At 37.7% G+C, this 25091-nt stretch overlaps 1 protein-coding gene across 1 annotated transcript in view; it reads right to left on the bottom strand.

The window, feature by feature from the left end:
• CUNH4orf17 (chromosome unknown C4orf17 homolog) overlaps positions 1-25091 on the bottom strand; it is a 114501-nt gene that overhangs the window by 28193 nt on the left and 61217 nt on the right. Inside the window, exon 2 of the mRNA XM_015484584.2 lies at positions 470-600. The gene's annotated coding sequence lies outside the window, so the exon portion shown is untranslated. The remainder of the gene's footprint in view (positions 1-469; positions 601-25091) is intronic.

Genomic DNA, 25091 nt, shown 5'->3' with positions numbered 1-25091 from the left:
GTTTTGTCTACTTCTAAAAATGTGCCATTAATTATTTACCAAGGTCCAGATAGAATCCAATGATAAATAATAGTTATAGAATACATACAGAGAATAAAATCTACACACTTGTTTCCAGTATTTTAGCTTAATGGGCATTTTGCTTTATGATATAGGAAAAGCAGTTCTCAGACTGTTTTCCCCACTATGATACGAATGACAACATTCCTATGACATGATCAGATTTTAGAGAATGCATCCCCAAATTACGGAGAAGCAGGGTATTAAAAAGTCCTGACTCAACCCTAGTGTGTCAGCATTGCTCACAAGAGCTAATTCTGACACTAATCTTTTCAATCAGGTTAAGAACAGGCATTTCCACTGTACATAAAAGAGAATATTAGGTAAGTTACCCTGCTCTGTATTAATTTCCCTTTAAAAGTAAGTATATTACAAATATGAAAATTTTAGTAACTATCTCGGCTCTTACCTTACTGTTCCTGTTGCAAAACCAAGGCTGAGACTTCCAGACTTAAAGGATACCCCCCCAAGAGATCTCCTGACCAAAGGTAGCTCAGTTCTGTTTATACTTCCACTTGTGACGCTAACAGTCTGCTTTCACTTTGAAAAGAAAAAGAAAAATCTATATTGAGGTACATCTGTGGGAAAATTTAATTGAAATCAATGCTTGTCATTCAAGTAATTGTGCAAATACTTCTGGGAACAATATTTTCTTATAATCTCTTTACCTCTATATCATCAAAATACTGAATTTTACTTAGAATAAATGACACGTAATCCTCAAAAAAGGAAGTTTTAAAAGCCTTGCTAATCTGCCTAATCCTAGCCTGAGCCATTGTTATTTAGAAAACACTATGTAAAGCTATATGAAATATTATCTTAGTCCAATATGCAAAACATATGCTTAGAAAGAGAGAATATGATATCTGATTAATGGGATAGCTGAAAATTATTATGAGTTCATAGAGTTATACAGCTTATTATTTTGGTGATGAATATTGAATTATTTTGTATCCCCTAACCTACCATGCACACCATTCAGATCTTCCCTGGGCTTCTTCCCTCACTGTGTTCATCTCTGTCTACATAACACTTTCTCCAAAAGGCTTCCTAACCCCTCTATTAAGTAGTTTTCACTATCATTTCAACCTGCATCACACTCTAACCCTTTTTCTCCTTAATCTCTCATAGCGATTACCCCCTCATGTTATTTATTTAGTTTTACATTTAGTATATTCTCTTGTAGTGATTAAGCAGGCGATGAGCTAGCCCAGTTTTCACTCTGTATTCACAGTACCTACATCAAGTATTGAACATACACTATGTAGCAGCCTGCTACATAGTATATGCTCAATACTTATTAAATGAACTGAATGTATTTCTCAGAATATCTTCACTCCACAGACTCAGTATGTTTATTTATATGATCCCCTAAAAAACTGGTGACTTACTTTATAAAATTAAATACCCCATTTCCTTGAAACAGATTTATTTGACTTTTACATGTCTTGAAACCCAGATCACTTGAGTACCATCAAGTAAATCAAACTTAAGCAATTAGAAAATCATTGAAATGACGAATTTTAAATTATACCTGAGAATAATTTGTAAAACAGATGATCTGGTTAACATGAACTCAAATCTGTTGGTACCCTTCCAGCCTCATAATGGGACCAGACAGAGTTTTTGTTGATTTCCTTAAATCCTTGTACTTAAGGATTTTTGATTGGCAGAAACAGCTATTTTCTAATGCCTTCAAAAGATATAGCTGTCTCCTTCCACTTTCTCCCAGTCACTCCAAGGAGCCTGTTGGCTCCCTGGTTGTTAAGATACTCTTCCTAGCTTAGCAACATAATAACATTCCTTGAGGGAAATCTGAATTCTAGAACCTCTTTACTACCATTTCTCTCAAACCTCTAGTTACCCTCTACCTGACAAAACCATGTAGCAACAGATGACTTTTCTCAATTCTGAACATAGAATAGAGTTACATCAAATTTTTTAAAAAGGCAGGGGAGAATTTTATTGATAATTCTTTCTGCAATTCTGCTTAAAGAACACTTCTATGTGGTATATTCAGATTTAGCTCAATTAAAAACCTATGGATAGATGGCATGAATGATATTGAAGATTTCTCCGTCATGAATGAAATTCACTGCTCTGTTCAACCACATTGAAAACAATATCACAATGATAATTAGAAGTCATATAGTAATATACACATGTAAACATGTATGTACATATTGCTGTCAGGATGGTATATACTGATGCTTCCCAGTAGTTTTCTTTTTAAATTCACATGATTTTTAATTACTGAATTATAATCTCTGGAAGCAATGTAGATTATTTTTGAAAGATAAATACTATCCCGAAATAGTGCAAGGAGAAAACCTAATTTAGTCTATCTGCATGACTGGTTCCAAAAATTATAAGCTTCACATCTCTCTGTTCCTATAAATCATTTATGGCTTATGCCTTGCCACTTTGCTGTATTGGGACGGGGGCAGACTTGATTTTCTAAGATATTTTGACATTTTTCTGCTACACTTTGTATCAGGACATTTCTTTACACGACTAATAGCAGAGACCAGTAATAGTGCTTTGAGAAAAATAGACATGTATTTCTCCTTCATATAAAAGAATTCAATACTTGTGGGTTGTCATGGAAGATCCATGGTGTCATTATGAATCTGAGGTTGTTATGGTTTAGATCCATCATTCCATAATATTTGGCTTCCAATTTTGAAGTTATCTCTTGTCCAAAATGTTTCCTGAAATTCTAGGCATCCAAGATGGCTGCTATATTTGCAGGTATCAAATCCATTCTACAGGCAGGAAACAAGAGGAAGGGGGATGTGTGGGCACGTGCTACCCATCTGCTCCCTCAGAAAACTTTTCCACGAGTCCCAGACAGTAATCTAACACTGACCAGTTCTAGCTTTAAGGGAGGATAGAAAATGTAGCTTCTTTTTTTTAAATGTTTTATTTACATTTCAGTTTTCGGCAGACACAACATCTTTTTTTGTGTATGGTGCTGGAGGATCGAACCCAGGATTGCACCCATCCCAGGGAAGCGCGCTACCACTTGAGCCACATCCCCAGCCCTGAAAATGTAGCTTCTTAACAGGGCCCATTGCCACTCAATTCTAAAATAGATATTAAGTTATAATGCCAGAGAGAGGAGAATGTATATTGGGTTGTAATCAGCAGTCTTGCCATACATAGATCATTAGTACTTACCCTATGTAGTACAGATCTGCATCCTGTGTAGTTGTGCCTTCCCTAGAGGAGGCCATTAGAGGTAGTCAGCTTCCTGGCTGTGTAACTGTGATTTAGTTTTATTTCCTTTATGGAGATCCATGGGGTCCTTTCTTGCTTGAGTGAGGTAGGTTGTGAAGTATATAATATTCAATCATAAAAATGCATCTGTGGGCTCTTGGGAGTGTGTTATGGTTATGGACTGTGTGTATATTGGAGCAGCAAGCTAAGAAGCCTGAAGTCCAGCTGATGTGGACTGTATGAGTGTACAGCTTGTTTTCAGCTATGTCTTTCCCAGTGACTTGGTATTTGTGCCATACCAGTTACTATATATTTTGAATAACATCCTTCACTGTAGGATAATCTCTATCTTCATAATTTTGAGAGATAATTCAAAAGTGCCCAACAAACCACCTACTTGGGAGCAGTGGGATGTAACAGGCCTCAGATAGAAGCTCATATGAAGTATAATGCTGTCATTTTTCATTCCTACCTACAACAAATACAAGGTCATTTAGTGGGAAGCCTTTCATATTCAATAGAATTGAACTTGTAGAAATTTAGAGATGATTGTCTAAGGAGAGGCTAAATAAAGATTGTGTTTAGATTTCTTTTTCTTTTTTTCTTTTGTCAAGATGTGTATGTGAGTGTGTGTGTGTGTGTCCAGGGCTTGCAGGAAGAGAAGGGAAGTGATCACCACCATAACTTCACTTTTTTATTTTAACTCTACAGATGTCTGTGCCATATCTCTCTCAAGGACATTTCAAAAACAAACAACCTCCTCTGAATTGCACCCGGAAGATGTTACTGGTCTGAATTTGAGTGTGGATGAGAGAGTTTGCATAGAAGACAGAAAGAACTCAGGCTTTTGCTTCTTTTCTGGTATCAACCATGCTCATGGATGTCTCCAGGTTTCAGCTTTTGTTTTCACGGCAGCTGAGGCCTCTGTATGGCTGCATTTTACTTTCTCCCTTACTTTTCTGTTAATAATCTGACTTGTTTCAGTAAATGTTTTTCAAACAATTTTTGAGGAAAATTCTCTATGTGCCAGGCATTGTGCAAGGTGATGATGCATACAGGTGAAAAAAAAAGTGATGATCTCTTTCTTCCCAATGTGCACAGACTTGAGAAAAAAGACAGTATTAAAAGAAGTAAACACTTACAGATAGAGAAAGTATACACTTACAGATAGAGAAAAGAGCTTGTATTTGTTAGGATGAGTTTGGCTGCAAAAAAAATACAGTGGCTTTAACAAATGAGGCTTTTGGTTTTTTCCCCAAGTTTAGGTAGGTAACCTCAGATTAATGCAGAGACCCATAGATGTCATGGGACCTTGGCTCATCTCTCTTCCAGCTCCACAGTCACCATATCCACTGTATTTTCTGTTCTCATGGACCTATCATACCTGCAAGCTTGGAGTCTGCATTCCATGAAGAAAGAGCAACCAGGATGAAGCAGTGGCAAGTAAGTGGAGAAAGTAAACATCTCGCAGGAATGCACAGGGACTTTGCCTGTGCTCCTAGGATGGGCTAGTCGCACAGCTGCCTCTGGGCCTGTGGAATGGTGGCAGATGGAGTGTTTCTGCCAAGGATATGCCTACCCTATGCAAAAACTGGGGATCCAAGAAAAAACTGAGGGCTATTCAATAAGGAAGGCAGTAGATAACACATCTGCTCCAGCAAGAAAGAAGAACAGGGTCCCTTTGGGCAAAAAAATCAAAGGAAATCTCTGTTGGGATTGTCAAAGCAGGCCTCTCTGAGTTAGAGTTGAGACTTTTGAGAAGGCACAAAAGTAGGAACGAGAATTTCCCAATTGAGGCCAATCAACATTTTAATCTAAAATTTAAATTTCATTGTTTCATTATGTAGAAATTTATTATGATGTTTGCTTTGTATCACTATAACAAATACCTGATCAAAATGAACTTATAAAAAGTTTATTGTGGTACACATTTTTGGAGGTTTCCATCACGATCATTTGGCCACATTGCTTTGGGCCTGTGACCAGGCAGAAATGGGTGGCAAAGCAAAACCACCCTCCTCAAGACTAGGAAGTGAAAGAGAGAAAGAGATCCAGCTCCCACAATCCTCTTGACCTGAAACCCTGCCCCTTAGAGGTTCCACCACTTTCCAGTAGTGCCAAGTTGGGGATCAACCCCTAAGCACATGGGCCTTTGAGGAAAACCAAAGAAGTTATCTATTGTAAATTTAGTTCCAGATGCCATTTCAGTTAACTTAATCCTGAACAAAAGAGTCCTAGATGTATTCTGTGCTTCCATGTAAGAAAGAAAAATTTGAAAACTGCAGGTAGTAACCTCAACCTAATCCTTTATTGGGAATAATTAAAACAAGAGGCCATTCCCAGGCCTGATTGTCAAATTCTACTTTCACTGGATTCAGGTAGCATGCTCATAAATATAGAGTTTAAACAAAAACTTTTAATTGCTCTAACTCTTAGCTCTTCTACATTTACATCTAAATTATAAACTCATATACTTGAACCTATGTTATCACCAAGATTGTTGATCAAATATTAATTCTCCTAAATGCTGTGTGATGTCTTGGATTGGATAATTGAACACAACAAAAAAGGCCTATACTGCATCTTCTTTGGGGATTACTCCACTCCTAACTTTTCTCTCATATACTTAACTGTCAATGGGTATTTCCACTCAATGCCTAATAGGCACCAGAGAAGGTGGTTTGTACTCAACTCACATAATAACATAATAATATCAAGTACTTGTATTTAAATGTATTTAAATCAGGAGTCAGCAATGTGGGAAGAAATTTATTAATGGATAATATTTAACTTCCAAAACTCTTTGTGGTAGATATTATACTTATTAGATATTATTATTCTTACCTTCTGTCAGACAAAGCTGAGGCTTGAGGAGAGTAAATAGTGTTCACAATTTCACATGATAGTGCTGTCAGGGCTCTAACCCAAGTCTGTTTAAGGCAAAAATCTTTGTTGTATCCACACCTGACTGCCTAACACATTAAAATGGTAGCCTCAAAACAGTGAAGCTAACGCTATTTACAACCCTATACACTGTATGAATATGTGGTAATGAACCCCACTATTATATATATTATAATGCACCATTAATAAAAATAAAAATAATCCTACAAACTAGTTATGCAAGTGACCGATATCAGATTATAACAAGATCATGTTCAGTTATGAAAAAAAATAATAAAACCTTATTGTTTTAGTTAGCTTTTCCATTAGTATGGCCAAAAAAACCCTGACAATAACAATTTAGAGGAGGAAAGTTTATTTGGGGCTCCTGGTGTCAGAGGTTTCAGTCCACAGATGGTCAATTCTATTGCTTTCAGCCCAAGATGAGGCAGCACGTCATGGGGGAAGGGACCAGTGGAGGAAAACTTCTCAGCTCATGGCAGGCTCAGGAAGCAACCAGGGGTAGGGAAGTTGTGCAGGGCAGATGCATCCTTGCAGGGAAACCCCCAGTGATCCACTTCCTCTAGCCACCCCCCATCTGCCTACAGTTACTACCTAGTTAATCATTTCAAACTAGATGGACTGATTAAGTCATAGCTCTCATAATCTAGTCATTTCATCTCCGAATATTCCTGCATTAACAGGACCTTTGAGGGGACACCTCACATTCAAACTGTAACACTGGGGAATCAGCATAAGTTTGTTTGTGGTGTGTGTGTGTGTGTGTGTGTGTAAAAGTCAGCAGTAATCTTAGAGTCTATTTCTAGTGTTTCCAGTGGAAACCCAGAAACTGTGAGTAGGGTCCCCAGGGTCACACAGAGTTAGCAGTAGAGACTGCCCTGTGCAAGAGAGAGAAATGCTGCATCATCAGGCCAAGAATGCCTCAAAATCCACACTACAGAATGAGCTGTTTTTCATTCCTCTGTGCCCTTACCTGAGAGAAAGGCAGAGGCAGGGAAGTTCTTATTGAACTCCTGTGGGAAAATGTAGAGTGGACAACGTTGCTTTGGATTCCCAACTGCCATGCCTGGGAAAGGGAGACAATGCATTTATATTTTCCCTCCAGTGGATCTGTTCCCTGTTGATTCCTGCCAAGTGAACTCTCTAAAGGTAAATTTGTTTCCTCTGAATAGCTCTCCTCACCCTGAGAAGAGGTATTTCATTCACTGGGGAAAGTGCTATAAAGTTATACTTAAGTTTTTAACTTAAAATTTTTAAAGAAAATTCTCAGTGATATGGATATCCATGTTAGATATTTCACAGATATTGAAGTGTGAAGGTGATAGTTTTTTTCTGACTTAAAAAAAAAAATGAAGGAAAAACTACTAAGGATGTGAGTAAAGAAAAAGGGCACTGTCATGCCTATTTTTTAAAAAGATAGCTGATTACATAATATTTAAATTTGTCAAAAGAGTCTATCAGGGTGATTTTGGGGAGAGGGGAAGTTCAGGACTATTTTCAAACCAGTGTTGCTAATCCAATTCTACGCTTTATTCCCTTCTTTCCTAAATCATGGCGTTTATGTGTCATGTTCACCACTAGGTGGTGGCAACACACTGTACACAAAAATTACTGTCCGTACTCAGCTAGGGCAGAGAGGAGACAGAACAGGAGTTTCATGCGGCAGGAACTGCTGTGGCTATTTAGTTCCCTAAAGTAATAAACCCCTTAGAAGGAAAAAAAACAATGAAGGTTTACATATAGCTCTTTCAATAAGATCAATAAGCTACTCCTGGTAAATTGGAGCGCTTAGAATAGATTGCTTCCACTGGTGGAGTAGATATTGTAATCTACCTCAGCGTCTTCAGTTTTTTCTTCATTAAAGTTGAGCTATGAATGCTTTTAATACTATGTCTCAGGGAAAGCAGAGTGAACAATTAATTCTAAGAAAAAATACCTTACACACCTCAAAAATGCTAGAGCAATATGTGTTACCATGAACTCTTACATTATTATTCCAAGATGACAATATTTAGAAGAGTGATTCTCAATCCTGGGGATACCAAGGGGTCACTTAGGGAATTTTTTTTTTTCTAGAAGACTCTCCAGATATATGGATGGAACTCACCCTCTGTGATAGCACATAAATATTTATTGAATGAGTGAGTGGATGAGTGAATGAATAGACAGGACAAGGGTAGAACTGGTGAGATGAAGGAAACTGTCTTGGAGAAAGACTCTTCTAGCCGGACAGTAGACTGTGGAAAGGGAGGGCAAAGGGAGAGGCAAGCATGGGAAATTTCCCAGGCAGTGAGTGACAGACACTGTGTTTCTAGGTCAGTTGCAGTAGGGGCATTTGCAGTCACCCTGAAACAGCTAGACACTAACAGACCATGTGGAGAATTCAGCAGTTTGAGAGTTTCCCTGAGAGTACTGAGTTTATTGATATCTGATGCCAAGAGTTGAAGAAACTACTCCTATTTCTAATGTATGGCTGGTAATCTTGCCTTGAGAAGCAAATGTCAACCTCCTTACCCTAGAATTTCCTAGATATTTGCTTTCTTTATAGGCTGATATGAGTTGTCTCTCTTTGGCTGTAGACAAGAGGAGAGCTGTAAGTCACAGCCAGGTCCACCTCTGTCTAGAATGGTACCAGTGCTTGGGCTAAAGAGCATTGTTTCCTAGCCCAAGCTGAACCTCAAAAGTGCCAAAGGAGCTTTACAAAAACTCTGTAGACTCAGAAGTGAGGGCCTACAGTTGCACCTTAAAATTCTTTCTGGTAGGTTAATGCAGATCAAAGTTGAGAAAAATCATATTCGAGCCTGGTCCTGAGCCTTGTGCTGACTTCTCCTCCAGCAACCAGCCTCCCTGTGCCCTCAGCAGGCTGGGTTCACACAACAAGTGATTTTTCTGTTCTCCTTCCTTGCCTGAAATGTTACAATCCTAAAGGAAGATTTGACAGTTCAGTTGCTCATTCCTGGCCAGCTTGGTGGGTATCCTTTCCTTTTCTTGGCATAACAATATTAAATGCTAATGTTATTTGAACAATTTCCATTTCTAGACTGTGTTAAATAGTTTATATGCATTTATTTCACTTAACTCCCACAACCATCCTAGGACGTAGGAACTACTATTATCTGTATTTTATAGATGAGAAAACAGAGGCTTAAAGAAGTCATAGACGAATCACATAGCTTGGAATTGACAGTCATGAGCAGATTCAGTTTTGTTTGAAACCAAAATTTCTGTATAGCCAAACCTCCACCAGAACATATATTGCCTTCAGCTTTGACAGAAAGTCTCATGGAAGAATCTGATTGATAACTAAATATATACTGAGCCACTGAAACAAAATGTAATGAAGTTTTGAAGTGTTGGTAGCAGAAAGTATAAAAATTATTGTGTCATTCCTAGCTCTAGTAGGAAATAGATGATATCTTCTAGTTGAGTTATTTGGAAAAATTTAATAGATTATTAATAGAGCTATGGACTAGATTTTAAAAAAGCAACAAGAAGTGATCTAGTGTCCTGGAGCTAGTAGGTAGTGAAGAGGGGGACATTCACTGGAACCCAGGAAGAGAGAGTGCTACACGGAGAAGGTATCATGACAGGTACAGGTGTCATGACAGGTACAGGTGTCCTTTGATAGAGTGACTAAGCATACAGGGACCTGGGGAATAAATACCCTATCCTGACTCTTTACCTCATTCTTCTGCCCTCTGACCCACTGCCTAGGACTAACTCCTTCTGTAGTCAAAACCCAGACTTGTAAGAGAGACCTTGACTGTCTGTTAGTTTGTTTATCTTGGGGACAGAGCAGGGTGAAGAGCAAACATAAAATCCAGAAGGCTTATATTAACTGAAAAATGTATCTGTAGGCATTTGGGTTGAAAAATTAAAGGTATTACATTTCAAAATAATGATTAGCAATCACAAATGAATGAAACTATCCTAGTACAAACCTATTACAATATGCATTTAAAAATTTTTTTTGTAGTTGTAGATGGGCAGAATGCCTTTTTTATTTGTTTATTTTTATGTGGTGCTGAGGATCAAACCCAGTGCCTCACACATGCTAGCCAAACAATCTGCCACTGAGCTACAGCCCCAGCCCATATAACATGTGTTTTAATATAGTACATTAACCTATTTGATCTTGATACACCCCTTTAAGACATGCCTTATTTGCTGGATCTCTAATATAGTACTGTTGAGCTAGGAAAATGATACCCCATGTGCTTTGACATGCTGAGCTGCAGAAATAGTCTTACAATCCAATCTTTCTTTGCTTCTTCCACAGACATAGAAAGCAAGAGTCTCTCTCTCTCTCTCTCTCTCTCTCTCTCTCTCTCTCTCTCTCTCTCACCCATCTATATATGGTGAGTTCTATAATCTGACTGAGGACATTTCTTCTAAAAGAAATGAAAGTATCTTGATCTCTTTCCTAGCAATTTCAACTAATAACCAGGAAAGATGACCATGAGAAAGAATGAAAGACTTCATTTTTCATCTCATCTTCCGAGAGTGGCTCTGAGAGATTACCTGGGAAACTTTATCTGAATAAAAATAAAAAGACACTTTTTGCTCACAGTGAAGTTCCAACCCTCATCTTCCAATTACTGTGATAAACCACCCCCTCCCATTTTCCTACCTCCTTTATTTCCATCTCCCCTATGAAGAAAGTTATCCAAACATCTAGACCTCACTGAATTGTGGGCAGGTTTCTTTCCTGCAACCTCCCCTGTGCTTATGCACATTAATGAATCTGTACACCATCTTCTCCAAATAATCTGTTGTCAGTTCATTTGAGTGAACTTTAAGGAGATGAAGGGAAAGTTTTCTCTTTGCCCCTGTAGTATCATTTAATCCATAAATAGATTGATGAGATCTCTCCTCATATGAAGCAAAGAAAGAGCAGAAACAAGGACACAAGTTGGAGAAGAAGGATGTAAGAAAGATTGAGATCCCAGCACACGTCAAGGAGGGAGCTCTACTTTTGGGACTCTGAGGTGTATGGAGGAATCTAATGTGAGGTAAGCAAAGACAGACAAAACAGAGGAGGTTGATGACTTAAATATACTGAATTATATCTGGGGAAAGACACAAGGCAAAAATCATTCTACAAGTTCACCTATCTCCAAGGCCACCCCAAACATCAGTGTCCTTTCTCTTTGAATTAATGCAATGCTCCTTGTTGATTAATTTAATCTTATCTGTTTATATTCTTTCTAAACTTTCCATGTGACTATGCCTCGTGTTTTTTTTTAACCATATTATACATGTACCTTTTGTTTTGCATATGGTATGATGTTGAGCCAGTGTTAAGAGAATGGCTATCTATGATCGTTAAGAGTCTTCTCTGGCAAAGGCAGAGTTGGGGAGGTATGAGGAAGAATCTGAAACATCAAATTTCACCTCACCCCTTCCTTCAAAATGATATGTCAGCAGACAACTCCAATTTCTTGGGGTTTTTTTGTTTGTTTGTTTGTTTGTTTGGTTTTTGTTGTTGTTGTTGTTTGGTCAAAATGCACATGGATTTCCTCTTACAGCCAGTTCACAGAATTGGCACCTCATCCTTTCTCAGTTACAGGCCTTGACTCCACAGCTGTCTTCTGCCCTGTTTCTCTGCCACACCAAGACTTTTCTGGGCCTTATCTCCTCTATTTAGCTGCCAGTGGTGGTGGTGAAGGGTATTCTTTGTGAGAAGTAATCAAAAGAAGCAAATAGGAACCAGGGAATACTGCTTAGGACAATTTTCAATATATTTATAATTTTTCTTGAGGTTAGTTACTGAGTTGAAAAATATGCACATACATATCACAAGAATTAGAGTCTGTGGGAAATTTGGAGTTCATGTTTGTGCCTATTATAAAAAAGAAGATTAGATTCTTTTTAAAAATTATTTATTTATTTGTTCTAATTAGTTGTACATGATAGCAGAATGCATTTCAATTCACAGTATACAAATGGAACACAATTTTTCATTCCTCTGGTTGTACACTAAGTAACACCATTTGTGTCATCATACATGTACCTAGGGTAATGATTTCCATCTTATTCCACCATCTTTCCTGCCCCCATGCCTCCTCCCTTCTCTTCCCTCCCCTTTGCCCTATCCAAAGTTCCTACACACACACACACACACACACACACACACCCATTATGGATCAACATCCACTTATTAGAGAACACATTCGGACTTTGATTTTTTGGGATAGGCTTACTTCACTTAGTATGATATTCTTCAGTTCCACTCATTGTCCAGCAAATGTCATAATTTTATTTTTCTTTATGGCTAATAGTCCATTGTATATATGTACCATATTTTCTTTATTTATTCATCTGTTGAAGGGCATTAGGTTGGTTCCATAGCTTAGCTACTGTGAAATTGAAATGCTATGAATATTGTTGTGGATGCATCACTATAGTATATGATTTTTAAATCCTTTGGGTATATGCCAAGGACTGGAATACCTGGATCAAATAGTGGTTCCATTCCAAGTTTTCTAAGGAATCTCCACACTGCTTTCAAGAGTGGTTGCACCAATTTGCAGTCCTACCAGCAATGTATGAGTGAATCTTGTTCCTCATATCCTGGCCAACATTTATTATTACTTGTACTCTTGATAATTGTCATTCTGACTGGAGTAAGATGGAATCTCAGAATAGATTTAATTTGCATTTCTCTAACTGCGAGAGATGTTGAACATTTTTCATATATTTGTTAACTGATCGCACTTCTTCTATGAAGTGTCTGTTCAGTTCCTGGTGAAGGCGCTCCCCCTCTCACTGTCTTGACAAGGTCACAGTGAAGATAAGTGCTGGCAAAGCAGCTCCCCCACTGTCTTGACAAAGTCACAGTGAGGATGAATGCTGGCAAAGCCATGCTGGCTGGTGGGAAACCAAAACCATGAGACCCTTTTTTATGAAATCAGGACTTTTCATTTTCATGCTCATGTTCCTGACAGGAGGCATGAGTATGTTAAATGCTAAACCAAATTAAATTTTAGATGGCTAGAACATAATAGGTAGTTCATGCCTTGAAGGCTGTTCTACTACCCCTCTGCATATCGAGGACAAAATAGAATTTTGCTGCTCTTCTATCTCAGTACATTGAGGACAAAACCAATAATGGACAATAGTCTTTCTCTGAAAGGTCATGAGAATTTTAAGTACCACATTGATTATATGAACTAAGAACCTAAGCCCATATTCTGGCCTCTTAGAAAGCCTAATCATTATGCTTATTTGCACAAAGCCCACCATATGTAGTTTTATTTTTGTAGTTATGTTTTATACTTATGTTTTTTATTTTGTAGTTATGTTTTGCATGTAGGAAAGTTAAGGCATATAAAGATACATTCTCCTCTTTTCTATAAACCCTCTTCTACTTCACAGAGGGACTTATGTTGAGCATAGTTAATATTGGTGGTAAGTGGACTGATGTTTAGAACTTGCCTTTTACTGAGAGAGATTATTATAAAGATATAAGAATTAGTGTATCTTGACTAAGAAACAAACTCTTTGAGAAAGCAACTCAACCAGTTTTATGAGAATAAATGTAGGAATTATTTAAAGTAGCTTTATAAGACATATTTTTAGAATAATGTTAAAAATATTATTTTACTTATATTATTGGGTTTAGATTTCTTAAGTTTTTGGCTGTATGGGTTTCTGATATGCTTTAAGAATGGTTTATAGATTTTAGATATTTTAAGTATAAGATTTAAGTGTACTTCTTTAGATGGGAATTTTAGATTAGAAATAAAGTGCAGGTGTACTTTAAACTTAAAGGTTAACGATAGGTTAGGAGACTTAGAGTCTGGTTACGTAGTTTGGCATTAGTTAATAAGAAAATACATATCTTGGGAAAAATAGTACATCTTGGGAAAATCTGAAAAATGTAAATTAGTGATACATTTTATTAATGACTCTGTACCTTTAATAATTGATAAGTAAATATCACATCCTGGAAAAATGTAAATTGATATTATATTTTTCTCTACCCCTAATGATGGTTAAAGAAATGTCACATCTTGGCAAAGTTTTGAAATTGTATAATCAATGATATATTCTGAATTCATAATATGAGAAAAATTGCAATAAAAGATGACTCAGAGAAAGCTGCATTAGAGCTCTCTCTCTGGAGATTGCGCCAACAGAACGAATCCTGTCTCATCCTTTTCGCCGATGCCACTCATCCTGCAGGATCCCCTGGACCCCACTAGGGCAGGACCCCTGCAAGTTCATTTGCCCATGTGTTGACTTGGATCCTGATTGAATAAGATATATTCCATGTTTGAATATATAAGTCAAAATATACTCTAATGTATAACTAAAAAGAACAGAAATAAAAATAAATTTAAAAATAAACTAGAAAAAAATAGACCAAAAAAAAGGCGGCAAAAAGATTGAAGTGGCAATGAACCCACAGAAGTTGTAGTTACTGGATTTAACTAGGAATCTTAGTTATATTTGCTGTGTAACAAATTAGCTCCCAAACATCAGCTTAAAACAATTATACTTTATCATCACATGCCACTCATAACTGTTGGAAATCCAGCAAAGGCTTAGCTGGGTAGTGCTAGCTAAGGTGTCTCTTGAAATTTCATGCAAGCTGTCCACTGGTACTGCAGTCCTTAAAGACTTAACTGGAGCCAAAGTTCAGCTTCCAACATCACTCATGTGACTGTCTAAAGGAGGAATCAATTCCTTTCCACAGGGCTGCTCCCAACATGGCTCCCCATAGTATGAGGGATCCAAAAGGGAAGGAGCACAGGAATAACAAGTTACAATGAGTTCTTCGATGTAGTCTCAGAACTATACACTGCCACCAGGACCTTATTCTGTTTATTAGAATTAAATCACCAAGTCCAGCTCACTCAACAGGAGTGGAAACTCCACTTCCTGAAGGGAGGAGTATCCAAATGCTTGTCGACATACCACAACATGAGGAAAATAGAACATTTTTCTAATTTGGTAATTTGAGCTGTGTGTGTGTGCGCACGCTTGATCAGATATAATTACAAAATGGCCATGTTCTGTCTTATTAAACAGTAGCTTTGTATAATGTTGGCATTCTGTGGAGCTATTTGTTTTACAAAAGAACACCCCAAATCTGTGAGAGTGTCCGATAGACTCCTAGGTACTAGGGACTGATTTATTCCTTCCAACATTAAAGAATGTGGTCCTGAACACAGTGATATTACCCACCAATAGGCCCTTTTCCACCTACTTTCTTCCTGCCTAACTCATATAACCTGGGCTTTGGGTACTGAGCAGGATGTATATACCCCCAGGTGAGTTTCCCACCTGCCAATGGTCTGGGGCTACAAACTTAAGCTGGATGCAGTGAAGAGATGTAAAGAAACATCACTAGGATGCTTCTTGAGAAAGAGTATTTTCCATGAAAAGAAAGAAGCAGATGAACAGGAATGCCGTAATTTGTGCTTCTCTCGGTTCACATGTTGGTGTGAGGGTGCGATATCTGTAGCCCAGGCAGCCATCTTTAGCATGAGGGAAGGGTAAAGGCCAACCCAATTTTTTGTCCCCATTGAGGCTCTAGGCCAAGGTCAGCAATCACCAACCACTAAACTTCTTCTACATGAGGTTAAAAACAAAAACCAAAAACCTACTTCTTATTTTAGGATACTCTGTTCTTTGAAAATGGTTTTTGTCATACAGGATTTACTGAGGGTAAATTTTAGTTGCGTATCTTAGGAATTGTATAAAACAATAAAATATAATAAAAACTGTTTCTATCATGCTGTCACTCTGTGACGGGACACTACTCTGCATATTCTCATCTCATTCTTACTGAATCTCTGTATGATGTTAAAACATTCCATTTTTTACAGAAGCATAAACTGAGACCTAGAGAAGTTTGATAACATACCATGATCGGCTCCTGTGTCTCAGATCTGGAATTCCAACATACATCTGTTAGACCTCTGACCCCAAACTTACTTGCTAGCCCTAGTCTGATTTGAAATATCACATGATTCAGATAATAATATTCAGTAGTCCACCCTTGCCCTTGGTTTCCCTTGCTGTAATTTCAGTTACCTTTAGACAATTGGGGTCTGACAATATTAATGGATAATTCCAGAAATAAATAATAAATAGTTTAAAATTGCCATTCTCAGTATCATGATGAAATCTCATGCTCTCCCTCTCAGTTCTACTTCCCACAGTGTGAATCAGCCATCTAACCACACTACACACCCCATGGCAGTTGAGAAAAGAGTGGGGAAACAGGAAACCAGATTTGAATAATGTTATGATTGTTTCATTTTATCAGCAGTTGTAAGTATTAATCTCTTACTGTACTTGATTTCTAAATTAAATTTTAACATAGGTATACATATATGAGGAAATACGGGATATATAAGGTTTGGTATGACCTGTGGTTTCAGGCATCCACTGGGGAGTCTTGGAACATCTCAATCATGGATAAGGCATAGTACTGTAGCTGTCTTTCTGATAAATGACATTGCCTAGCATTCCTTCATAACTTTTCTCATCTCCAGGCTAAAAACTGATGATGAAATATGAGAAAATCAAAACTACAGACACAGTTGAACTTACAGAAATGCCAAGGGAATTGAAAGGGATTTGGAAGCAGATGTGCTTTAAAATATGAAAGAGGCTGCATTTTAATCAAAAATAGCATTACAGTTTTAGAGACTCAAACATGAGATTCAAGAAAATGTCTTTGATGGGAAATGTAGCTATGTGATGCACAATTCTTCAAAGAATGTGTTTTTGTTGAATAAAAGTTAGTTCATATTTTATCTTCACACATGTTTTGTATAAGGAGTATTTGGGGGGACAAACAGTTACTGAAAATCTATTATATTCTAAGCCAGTTGTAACTGAAATGACTTCATAATAATTGTAGTCCCTGACTGTACCACCATCATCCCATTTCTTTTGTCCATAATAGAAACCAATAAAACCTTGTTGAATGAATGAAGGATTCATTGGCTGATTAAATGAGTGGTCACTTATACTTGTGACATTTGTGACTTTTAGGAAATCCAGCTAAATTGAGGTTCCCAGGCTTTGATTTGATTCAGTTCTTTCCTTTCTGTTTGCCCAGTTCAGCCTTCTGACACTACGGTAACCATCCACCCTAAAGGACTAGTCAAGCAGTTGGTCACCCCCTTTCCAGCTGCTGCAGGGTAATTTCACACTCACTGGGACTTAGTGACTTAGCTCCTCTCCACTGCTTGCTTGATTTGCTATTTGTTGAATACATCTGTTTGAGTTTGGCAGGAAAGCTCCCCTGAGAAGTGCTAAAATGAGGTCTTTTAAAGCATATGCTGGACATTTAAAGAAAAACCCCACCTCTCTCTCTCTCTCTCTCTTTTTTTTTTTGGTTTGTGTAAAATTGATTAAAATTGTAGGCATTGGATTCAAAACTGCTGATACACCTTTTATTTAATTCGATAATTTAAATTTAGTGTCAGTGTTGTCTTTGAAATAGAAGATAGTCAGCTTTTGACTACCTGCTTAAAAGGATTTGTGTTGATGTTGCCTGCAGTGCCTGGGCCACGAATCTTTCTATTGGGTCACTGATAAAAATAGAACACACACCTGCACCTTCGAAGCCTTCTGGGACCCAATATCTGAGGTTTTATAAATGGACCCATCTGCGCACACCTTCACCCATCCTTGCTGATTCTGCCTGGAGAAGAGATGCTGTCACATTTCATTTTAGCTGGAAATTGCTCATATATTCATTTTTTAGGGCTTCCATAATAAAGTACACAAACTTGGTAGCTTAAAATAACAGAAATATATTCTCTTATAGTTTCTGGAGTCCAAAAGCCCAAACTCAGAATGTCAGTAGTATTGTCTCCTTCTGGAGTATCTGAGACAGAATTGGTTCCATGTCTCTTTCCTAGCTTTGGGTAGATGCTGACAATCCTTGGCATTCCTTGGTTTAGAGACACATCACTCTAATCTCTGCCTCTACAGTCACAGGTCACTTGCTGCTTTCCTCTGTGTATCTCTGTATCTTCATATGAACTTCCTATAAGGACTCTAAACATTGAATTTAGGGCCCACCTCAAGCCAGTATGACCTCATGTTAACCTCCTACATCATATCTATGAAGAACCTGTTTTCAAATAAGGTCTGAGGTTCTGGTGGACATGAATTTCTGAGGGACACAGTTCAACCCAGAACACCACCATTCTTCCTGCTAGGTCTTACAAGAGCATTAGTCAACACTTAGGCTTGTTTGAGATTTTTTTCTCTACCCTAAGCCTCTATTTCTGTATGTAAGCTCATTTATCTAGAGAGAAAATAAGTTGAAAGCTAGGCTTTCATAATTTGGATACACATCTCAGATTGACAGCTCAGAGAAAATAATGTACATACAAATTACTCAAAACTCACCAGATGGTATCTTAATAAGTGTAGTTACTGTGCACTGGGAAGCTAAGTTGTACCAGCCCCTTATCACTGATCTTCAGTAATAATAATCAAAGCTAACACTTGTTTATCATTTACAGTTTGTCAGGGAGTATTTCAAATATTTCAAAAGTGGTATCTCATTCAATCCTCATAATAATTCTGTGAAATGAGTGTAATTAGAGTATTATACATCATTTTAAGATGAAAAAATTAAGGCTTGCAGAAATTACATAATGTATCAAAGGTAACAATATTTTAAAATAAATGTCAAAGTCCAGACAATGAACCTTTCCCTCACAGTGCTGGAAATTGAATCCAGGGCCTCACACATGGTAGGTAAGTGCTCTATCATGCTGGGGAGAATGAGCTTGTAAACACTGTTCCATGTGTTCTCCCTATAAGAAAACCATTATCTTCTCCATTTGAAATTAAGTCATTTGTCCAGAAGCTTAAAGCCAATAAATCTGAAATGCAAATCTCAGTCTATTCTTCTTTAAGTCTAAATTCTTTTTATACCACCTGACTAGCAGTCTGGCTCTACTAGGGCCCAGGTGATGATGGAAATGTAGAAAAGAGATGACTGGCTTTTTTGAGGATTCAGCAGATCATAAAAGAGGAGCTTAAAGAGCTGGTAACAAAGATAAAGACTTGGATGGTTTGTCCAAGAGTTTAGTAAATCCATCCTAGACTGTGCCTGCAGTTATTCAGGACTTCTTTTCACTTTTAATGTAAGATTCTGCGCAGGAGTGAGCAATATGATAGGTGCTTCCCTCTACTCTCTCTACTCCTTGGATGTAGGACCACAGGGATACTCATATAGGGGGCTTCATGCAGTAGATGATGGTTCAACTTGGACTTTTGTTTTAGTGTTCAAACCACTTGTCCTGTATCCAGCTCATTTCCTCCCCCACCATTCCCCGGCTTTTTCTTTTCTTTTCTTTCTTTCTTCTTCTTCTTCTTTCTCCTTTTTGTTCAACTGTTTTACAAATATTCGGTCAGCCCACCTGTAGGCTTTATGCCATTCATGTAGCCTATCATTTCCCTTTTGAGATTACCTCTGGTGTGTACTTTAAAGTTCCTCTTAGTCCTTCATATCTAAAATAGACAATAATATTACCTGCTTTGTAGGAGTTTTATGATCAAATAAGATAATGATTTAATGCACTGATGAACATTATCTATTAGTTGAAGGAATATTCATTAAAAAAATAGACATAGAGCACAATTTAATCAAGTTAATGAATAGCAAAGCACAGACCATAATTTCAGATGGAAGCAAGTCAGCTATTCTCCTTCATACATATTGGCAGAAATTGGACCATATCTCTGACTTTCAAGCATTTTCTGATATAAAATATCCATTCCACTTTTTCCATAAAATATTTCAGTAATTCCTACATTTAAGTGACACCAACAATATCAAATTCAAGACCCTTGATAAGATTGTGTATTGATTTTTTTAATTAAGAAAATAAAATCACCATGTTTTAGACCTAAACTTTTTATTTTTAAATTTGAAGTTTTGGTTTTCACAATAATCCAGGAAAAATCACAGTTTTGTTTTCAATTTAGACCTCTCCTATAGGATTACAGCTTGGGCCTCAATTTAACCACCAGGTTTCTCATTGTCATGTGATAGCTGGTCTTGTCCTTAGTGAGAACTTCCATAAAACTCAATCTTGTCATTCCAAGGACCAGAAAAACAACAACAACAACAACAACAACAACAACAACAAAACCAAGGCCACAATTCTGCCTGACTACAGGTTTTTTCAAGAACACTCGGAGCCATCTCCTCCAGAGGGCTCAGGGGCCTCATATATGCCACCACACAGGGCCCTTCTGCTTCATCTCCAGTGCAAATTTTCTTTTATTGCTTAGAGGTAGTGTGAATTTTACGCTCATACATTTCCATTTTTTTAGACACATCACAGAAGTGAGAAAGGACACCCACATATTCTAAGAGGAAACTTGGAAGAATAAGCAACCCTTCGAAGATGATATGCTAGACCTTCATGAAAGAAAAAAATGATAAAGGATCTAGGGCCAGCCCAGAAGGGCAGAGACCTAGCAGCATATCCCCGCAAAGTGTGGTCTCTGGGAAGAACTAGGGAGATGATACAGCTGTGCTTCTTAAATTTCAAGTGGTGAAGATCCTTTCCTCCTCTCCCCCAACACACACATATTGATCCTTTTGTAAAATATAATAAAACTTAATTATTAAAAATAGAACAAAGATATGCAAAACACAAGTACTTTTTTTTTCCCATCGGATTTGAACAAATGTGAACTTAATTTGTCCAATTGCTCTAGAAGTTTCTAAACACTCTCAGTAATGATGTCAGTCTCATGGACCATTAGGCAGAAGATTGACAGCATGCTTGGCTATGCTTCATTTGATGACACTGCTAAACTGGTTCCCATATCAACTTCATATCAAGATCAATTGGGAAGATGTCTCAAACATTGTGTTTAAAAAAGAAGGAGGAAATCATGTGGGAAGTCATTCTAGTGCTTTTTAACAGTCTCCCAGAAATTTTTCTAATATGTAGCCAAAGTTGAAAAACATTGCTTTAGAATAAAATGCCTTACTCTTAGTTAAGTATCATTCTTGCCCATTACTAACAACCAGATCTACTCTACAAGTAATAACCCCAAAGGTACAGAGAACTTAGGCTGTCATCTATTATAATGGGCTGATTCAGATTGATTAGTGCCCATGTCTTCAGGTCAACAAATATTTTGAATATTATGGCCACTCATCATGTTATATCTATTCAAAGTCTTAGTGCCAGGCTTTATGTATTAAGAGATTTTAAATTATTAATGAGTTTATCAATTATTTACAAATTATTTTTCATGAGCGTGATCAGTGCAAATCATACTTCAGAATCTAATAAAACTCAAACTCACTGATATAATCAGCTCTTGAATTTCCAAAGCAAAAAGTTTCTTGGCCCAAAATAACCTTAGTGAGGTTACACCAGGGAGAGATGAGATTCAACATGTTCTGGATCTACCCTCTAACAATTGTAGAGATAATATAAAATGCCTGGGTGGAGCAGCAAAGCAGAAATAGCTGATTCACTGTGAGAGCAGTGTTTCCATTGTGCCTGGGAGGGTCAAATAGCATTGAAGCTCTCATTGTCTCCATCAGCTGGAAGAAAACAATTAAGAGGTTGATGGAAGTTGTGTTTTTATACCACTTATAAAATTTTATCAAATTGTTGTTTGTGTCTGGTCTTTCTTTCTTTCTTCTTCTTCGCCCATACTTGTAAACACTCCTGAACTTCAAGGTTCATATGATAGGATTATTTTTGGATCCCACAGGAACTTTCCAGTTTATATTCTGGGAAATGTTGATTGAAGTTTGGCTTTTCTGGCTTCTCTAAGCAGCCAGAAATGGCAGTGCATGGCAGTAAATGAAGAAAGTCACAACCTGTGTAGGCTTGAGCCTAGATGTGAATAACCTTCAATGTCACCGGCATTTCTAAATATCAGTTCTTGTGTTTCATGTCTAGATAATACTGATGTTTGTCTAACCTCTCCAATGGTGTAGAAATTTAGTTTGTGTTGTAACTTGCAGACATCTCTGCCCTTTTAATGACAAGCAGCTTGAAACTATAGCAAACCAACTTATGGAAGATTAGAAATTACTTTTTTATACTAAGACCAAATTAGTCGTAATGGTTTCATGCATATTTCTGCAGCCATGCTTCAAGAAACATGGTACTTTCTCTCACTAATGGACTCACAAAAGAACCTCTTCTTCTTAAGGAAGGATTTGTCAATATAAGCCAGGTTAAAGCAAAACTGCTAGTGTCCTGGTGGGATAGGTGTGTGTGAGCTTATTCCTGTACCTCCCTGACCTATCACACTGCTGCAGCCCAGGTCCTTCTGAGGGTTTCCTCTGAATATGGTGTGAACCTCCAGGATGGAGAAGTGGTCCTCAGCTATCTCTGGTGCTAAAATTCTGGAATCCTATTTCATATTTTACTGACATGAACCCAGAGGGGGAACTCTGCAAATAGATGCAAAGAGACAAGATGTCATGAACTTGACTTAATGACATGAATGCCTCTCAGAGACATGGCTGCCTTCTTCCAAGACCCTACCTTATGTCTTCTAGTTCTAGATATACTCTCTTCCTAGCTGCTATGATATCTTGATATGTGTCCTTCTCAGTCTCTGTGAAGAACTAGGCCTTGGTGCCCAGTCATTTTTCAATGTGTCCTGAGCCAGAAATATGGGGAACTTTTTTTCTGTCCTTTTTCCTTAAAAAAATTAAGAAAGGAAAAAGAGAAAGAGAGAGAGAGAGAGAGAGAGAGAGAGACAGACAGACAGACATGGGGGTAGGGACTTTTTTTTTTTCTCACAATGCTTGACTCCTTAAATTGAAATTCTCATCAGCCTGCACACTCAGCTGGTAAGCTTAGTGAAATGGAAAGTTTATGTGGAGCAGATGTGAACTCCTTGCCTTGTTATGAAAAATCTCCTTTGGATTCTTTTCTTGACAAGGGTGTGCGTGCGAACAAAAATTTTCTGAAACTGCCAAGCACAAACAATCTCACAATGCAGACCTGAGAGCTGGCACAGAATGACTAGAAAAGGATTAGCATCAGCTTCACCTATCAGGGGAGAGCTGCAGGCGCCTCTCTCTGCCCTGCCCTGGGCATGTCCCATCCCTGCATGGCTTGGCATAGCTGCAGGTAGAAAGGGTGAGTTTCAGCTTGCACGTGGCTGCATGGCTTACTACCTGAGTTTGTAGGGTTCGAGAGAAAATTTTAGGAACAAAGGCCAGAAGAAAACCCCATCCTCAAAGTTTGGTGTTAGCTAAGACAGAGAAAAAACAGCTGTGTTTACTACAATGCTGGGTGATTAACAGTTGTATATCATTCAGCAATTAGTATTACATAATTATTTCCGTTATGAAGAATCATTCAACAATAAATTCAGTTTCATTTCCATGTGTATTCAAGACCTTCTCTTAACCTTTACTGAGTGTCCCACAGTTTGGTAAATACTTCCACACACATAACCTCACTTAGTCTTCACAGCAAGCCCCCAAATGGGTATGATTTCCTCCCTCTGAATTTAGAGGACTTAGGGTCTTTCCACAAGCACTTAATAGCCACCACTGAACTGATACATAAGCCTTGCTCTCATAACTCCAAAGATATTTCTGTATTTCCCATTTAATAAATGTGGGAGCTGAAGTCAGATATATTCAAGCAAGAATCCAGGCTGTGAACCAAATATATTGATTCTAAATCTGTTTTCTTAAAGTTCTTCCAAGTTCCCTTTAATTCTGACCCCTGCAAATTAGAGTTGCATGGGTACATTGAGATAAGCCCTTTTCATTAGAGGCTCTTGTAAATTTGGGGAGTACAACCCGGCTCACGGTAATTAGGAGCTTAAATAGCCTGTGAATTTGGCCTCAGGATTTCACAGAAATACTGGAATAGGGTTTATGAGGAAGATTCATCTGGTAAATTCTCCAAACTTAAAATTAGGATGTACATCTAGTCAACATGGCCATGACTTTTTTAGTCCATTTTTTTAAAAATTGGGTATGTTCCAAGTTTCATGTTTTGAAATTTTATCATCCAACGAGGTCTCAATGAGAAGAATTAGAACCATATGAACTTATTCAGAGATTAAGCTTCACTTGATACATTCATTTTTGAAAACTTTAACTTTTAGATTAATGTGCTATATAAAGTTCAGTCAAGCCTGGAAGAGGCGCTTGTCAGTTGAGTAATTCTGTTTGTGCTGGCACCACTCATACTAGTACTTTTTTGCCTTTGTAAGTAAACAGATTTTGTTGCTGAGATCAAGATTAGTTTGAAGGATGAGACTCAAAATGCCCACCCTTGTTCCTACTTGCTTCATTGTTTTCTGGCAATAACTAAAAGACATGATGGGTTTCGTCAGCACTTACGGTGAAAACAATGGTACTTACACACAGGCCTGATCAACTGGCAGTGCTTTTACCTGCTGGATTGAAGTTAGCTAATGAATTAGAATTACTAACCACATATATTTTAAATCAGACCTACAACATTTACTATGTTTAGTTGAGAGATCTGTGGCACAGTTTATACCCATTTTTCAAAAAGAAAGTTTTTTTCATGCATGTTATCTGAAAAAAAAAAAAACTTTCGCGCATTACTTCTCAGCTGAGTCAGTGTTCTGAGGTCATAATCTAAATAGCTTTTTCTGAAGATTTAGAAAAAACTGCTTCATTGGATCATTCCACAGGACTAAAATCTCCTTTGTGTAGAGTGTTTGGTTTTGGTGTACCAGTGTGACCATCAAACACTGCAAAAAATAAGATCTATCTTGGGTACTGTTCTATGAAAACTGCTAGTAGATTCAGGAGGTTCTGGTATCATTGCATTTTATATTAGGAAATAGTAGCCTGTCACGGTGAAACCATGACTTCAGGAGAGCTAAGCACTATCCCAAGTAAATGGAAGCCCTTTGAAGTCAAGGGCTTATGTGCA

This window comes from Marmota marmota, unplaced genomic scaffold (genome assembly GCF_001458135.2).
Source record: "Marmota marmota marmota unplaced genomic scaffold, marMar, whole genome shotgun sequence".
NCBI classification, from domain to species: Eukaryota; Metazoa; Chordata; class Mammalia; order Rodentia; family Sciuridae; genus Marmota; species Marmota marmota.
Note: the sequence above shows the minus strand (reverse complement) of the source record. Positions and strands in the feature narration are given on the sequence as shown.